Genomic DNA, 5,762 nt, shown 5'->3' on the forward strand with positions numbered 1-5,762 from the left:
ATTTCTTGGCAGAGATGAGTGAGTGCCTCCTGTGCTGCCTCACTTTCTTGAAAGATTTCAATTTTTATTCCATCAATTCCAGGTGCCTTGTTCTTTGCTAATTCCTTCAATGCACCTTGGACTTCCTCCTTCAGTATCATTGATTCTTGATCACATGCTACCTTTTGAAATGGTTGAATATCAACCATTTCCTTTTGGTACAGTGACTCTGTGTATTCCTTCCATCTTCTTTTGATGCTTTCTGCATCAACCAGTAATGAAAAGAATATAGGAAGAGAGAAAAAGAAAAAGATAGAGGTGGAAAGAATAAATGAGAGCTAGAGGAAAATAAACAGTGAGGAAAGATCTTGCTCCAAAATATCAAACCATTTATCCCAACATGAACTAAGCACACTGATAGCAATTATTAACCAATGTATATCATTTGAAGCCTGTTTTTCTCAAATATCTGTTAAGTCCCAGTTTTTTATTTGTTTGTTTTGTTTATAATTTCAAACTGTCATAGATCAATAATTTAAAAAATAAAATTCTGAAAAGTTGAATTAACAGAAAAATATAATGAAAAGACATACAAATGAGCAACTCCAAATTTTATCAGTAATTTCAATAGATGTAAAAGTATTCTGTACAATTAAAATAAAATTTTCTAAATGCTTATTCTGAATCTCTGTTATTATTTCATTATGTTGTTGTTGTTGTTATGTGTCATGGAGTAGGTTCCGACTCATAGCAACCCTGTACAGGGTTTCCGAGGCGGTAAATCTTTTACGGGAGCAGACAGCCTCCTCTTTCTCCTGCGGAACAGCTGGTAGTTTCGAACTGTTGACCGTGAAGTTCGCAGCCCAAATTGTAACCACTATGCTACCATTGTAGACCAGGTAAAATAGCTCAGGACTGATACTGGTGACTCATGGAGAAGTTTCTTTGGAATGTCTATGCCTAATTGAACAATTCAAAGCATTTCTCTTTCCACTTAGCAACAATATATTCATTAGCAACTTCAGTTCAATCTATAGTGTGAGTAAAATTTAAAATCTCCAAAACTCCTGCATTCAACTCTCAAGGACATGCTCTGGAAAGCGCAAATGATTGACCTTTGCATGTTAGCCACCTGCCACTAAGTCCCTCTTTGGCTGATGCTAGTTTCCTGTCCACAAGCCAATCTAATCCATTCCAAGAGTTTTCCCCCTAAGCTATGTTTTTGATCTTGTAAATCAATCCATGTGTCATGCAATTTTATCACAAGCCTCTTTGATATCCAGCTGTCCACTGTTTCACCCCATTCATTAGACAGAATGCTCAAAGAATTGAAGTCAATTAATATGGAAGGACACATTGTTTCCCTTGAGTTCTTCACTTGTGGGTTGACTCTGGGAGTTCTGTAAATTATCCGTTAACATGATTTTCAGTGTTTTCCATTATCTTTCAAGTTAATAAGGCTAGGCTTCTCTTTGTTCTCTTTTCTAAACAGTGCAAAATGTAGGAATTTGTGTATGTTTTTAAAACCTAAGCATGGACTTTATGTTTCCTTCTTTTCTTGACTAAAATTTGTGAATGCTTGTAACAAGTGTCCCTAGTTTGGGGAACACTGTCAATACACAGCACTATAGAAATCAGATGAGGACAAGAATCTCATCCATTTCCAGGTTTCAGTGATCATCTCTCCTCCGAGTCCCTTTTTGAAAATTGCCTCACTTTACCCATGATTCAGTGCCACATAAGGACTGGCCAGATAACTTTATCCAAATGTTTGATTGACACCTTAAATTCTACCTATGCCTGATACATGTCATATTTTCTTTTCAGACCTAATCTTTTATTTGTTGTTAAAGAACTGTTGAGTTGATTCTGATTCATAGAGATACTGTCTAGGATTTCTAAGGAGTTGCTGGTGAGTTTGAACTGCTGACATTGCAGTTCAAACTGACCTTTGGGTCCAGTGATTACCCTACATTGCTACACCAGGACTCCAATTTGACAGCTATTTGGGTCAAAACCTTGTGCCTAATTCTATAGAACTAATCTCTGCCAGGTATAATTCTTTCAGTATCCTGCTGCCGCTGAGTAATTTACATTTTTGTCTAGATGTATTAAGTGGTTTCCTTACCTTCAGTTATGCTTAGCACAAACCCAACTTAGTACATCTGTATTTTGAAGTACAGTTTTAATACAATTCTTATTGCTTAATACAGTGTTGTATGAACCCTAAATTTCTGCAAATAAAACTATGAGTTTCAAAATTGAAAAACTACTTTGCAGTGCTCCATCTCTATTGTAACATGTTCTATTTGTCCTCATATGTCCCAATTCCTAATTTACAAGTGTCAGAATTTCATTTCTTATTTCCCCTTTATAATCTCCACCTTTTCCAAGAAGTTTCCCCTAATACTCCCATTTAAAAACAATTCCCTTTCCTCTCATAATACTTTTTATTTCCATCCTTTTATTTCATAGAAATATGCATTTCTTATGACAGCTGGTATATAATAAGCATTGAAATATTTAAATTTGTTGTTATTGTTTTTAGGTGCCATCAAGTAGGTTCCGACTCATAGCAACCCTGCAAGGGTTTGCAAGGAGCATCTGGTGCATATGAACTGGCAACTTTGCAGTTAGTAGTCCTTTGCTTATCCAACAGCTCCACACCAGCACTTTAGAATATAAGGATATTTTTATAAATCATCTCCATATCAGGTGTTTTCATTGTTATTCTGATATGCAGCATTTTGGATTCAATCCAGCTTCTACCACTGCTTACTTTACACTACATACCCTCAGTTTGGTGATCCAATAGAATGCGGAAATCATCGGAAAATCTCTTTGATATCCCATGCAAGTTAAGTTTTGCTAAAGGTAATACAGAAACGGCTACAATCATATATTGACAGAGAACTTCCAGAGGTTCAAGCTGGGTTCAGAAGAGGTCATGGAGCGAGGGATATCATTACTGATGTCTGATGGACGTTGGCTGAAAGCAGAGAATATCAGAAAGATGTTCACCTGTGCTTTATTGACTATGCAAAGGTGTTCGATTGTGTTGATCATGACAAGCTATGGACAATATTACAAAGTATGAGTATTTTGTAACACTTAATTGTGCTCATGAGGAATCTGTACATGGACCAAGAGGCAGTTGTTCAAACAGAACATGGGAACACTGGATGGTTTCAAATTAAGAAAGGTGTGTGACAGAGTTATATTCTTTCACCATACTTATTCAACCTGTATGTTGAGCAAAGAATCTGAGAAGCTGAGTTCTATGAAGAAAAAGATGGCATCAGGTTTGGAGGAAGATTCATTAACAACCTGCGATATGCAGATGATTCAACCTTGCTTACTGAAAGTGAAGAGGACTTAAAACATTTACTGATGAAGATCAAAGAGCACAGCCTTCAGTATGGATTACATCTCAATGTAAAGACATAAAAAATCCTCACCACTGGACCAATAAACAACATTCTTATCAATGGAGAAAAGATTGAAGTTGTCAAGGACTTCATTCTTCTTGGAACAAATATCAATACTCACGGAAGCAGCAATCAGGAAACCAAATGATGTATTGCATTAGGCAAATCTGCTGCACAAGACCTTTTTAAAGTGTTGAAGAGCAAAGGTGTTAGCTTGAGGACTAAGGTGTGCCTTACCCAAGCCATAGTGTTTTCAATAACCTCATATGGATGCAAAAGCTGGGCAGTGAATAAGGAAGACTGTAGAAGAATTGATGCTTTTGAGTTATGGTGTTGGAGGAGAATATTGAAAGTACCATAGGCTGCCAAAAGAACCAAAAGATGTGTTTTGGAAGATGTGCATCCAGAGTGCTCCTTGGAGGCCAAGATGGCCAAACTTCGTCTCTCATACTTCAGACACATTTTCAGGAGGGACCAATCACTGGAGAAGGATATCATTTTTAGTAAGGTGGGGGGAGTGGGGTCAGAGAAAAAGAGGAAGACCCAAATGAGACGGATTTGCAAAGTGGCAGCATCGATGGACTCAAGCATGGCAGTAGTAGTGAGGTTGGCCCAGGATTGGGCAGTGTTTCATTCTGCTGCCCATATGGTCACTTTGGGTTGTTACCGACTCAATGGCACCTAACAACAACAACAACCCTCAGTTTATTCATATTTAACAAGGGGGTAATAATGTCCATTCCATAGGGTTGTTTTTATGAGACTCAAATGAGAATTTATATCAAGTACTTAGATAATATCTTATGTGTTCCAAGTACTCAATAAAATCCGATATTATACAAAAGGAGCCCTGGTGGCAATGCGTGTTAAGCATTGTGCACCTAGTCACAAGGTTGTTGGTATAAACTCACCTGCTGCTCCACAGGAGAGAGATGAGGCTGTCTGATTCCATAAATATTTATAGTCTAAAAAATCCTATATATGGTCACTATGAGTTGTAATAGACTTGATAGCAGTGGGCAGAGGATATTGTTATTGTTGTTGTTGTTATAGAGAAACTTAATTAAATAATTTACACCCTGAATGCATTTCCTTTGTTGTTTACAAACTTGATTATCTAGTATTCTTAAAGATATAAAATGTCATATAAAACGGTGTTGAATCAGCAGAAACTATCTCAGAAGTGTTATAATCCAAAAAAGATCAAGCAAACCCAAATATCACTCCACCTTATAGAAGGTGTTGGTTTTTCTTGTCATCATTCCATAGTTTCCTTCACAACATTCATTCACTTCTCCAAGCAAGATGATTAAGATATGCTCTTTGCCCTGTGTGGGTTAATACTTTGATTAGGGCAATAGTTCTGTGTCAGAAGAATGAACAAATCTGATGTGGAAGAAGTACAAACAGAAGATTCCTTAGAAGCACAGATGGTGAGACTTCATCTCACATACTTAAAATATATTAACACCTGTTTTGACCACTCTCAGGGTGTTATGCTTGATAATGTAGAGGGTCAGTAGATGGTCACTGAGAAAGAGGGAAATTCTCAGTAAGATGAATGGACACAGCAGCTGTAACAATGGGATCAAACATAGCAACAATTGTGTGGATGATCCAACACCAGGCAGCATTCCATTCAGTTGTACCTGGGGTCAGATGTGACTTGATGTCATCTAACAACAAAAATAATAATAACAATAGTTCTATATACAAATAAATGGCAAACAAAGTAGATTGAAATTCCAAACAGGAATTTCAATCTACTTAAAAAAGAGAGAATGATTGCATTAGTAGAAGAAATTGTAGAAGGTCATGCCTAATGAACACAATTAAGAATATGTCAAAAGCACATTGGAGAAAAGGGCAACTTGTGTTTGGGAATCATTGCTTGAGTATTTTATTTCTCTTCTACTTCCTTCTCAGATAAACTAAAAACTTCTAAGGTGAAGAAAATGAGGGAGTAATCTACTAAGGAAGAAAACCATGCTTGGGAACGCTCTATTGTAGCCAGAGTCCAACTTTTACCGTATAAAAATCAAATGAGAGAGCTTGCTTCAGTCGCATTCTCTGTAAATTTGCTGATTGGAGTAGTTATGATGAGAGCAAGCATATTGTTGCTGTTAAGTGCTGTTGAGTCAGTTCTGACTCATGTTGTTGTTAGGTGACATCGAGTTGGCTTCCACCCATAGTGACACTATACACAACAGAACAAAGTGCTGCCTGGTTCTGTGCCATTCTCACAATTGTTGTTATGCTTGAGCCCATTGTGGCTGCCATTATGTCAAGCCATCTTGATTATTGCATACATGTCCGAAATATGAGAAATGAAATCTTGCTGTCCTGGCATCTAAA

This window comes from Chrysochloris asiatica, unplaced genomic scaffold, assembly GCF_000296735.1.
Source record: "Chrysochloris asiatica unplaced genomic scaffold, ChrAsi1.0 scaffold00012, whole genome shotgun sequence".
NCBI classification, from domain to species: Eukaryota; Metazoa; Chordata; class Mammalia; order Afrosoricida; family Chrysochloridae; genus Chrysochloris; species Chrysochloris asiatica.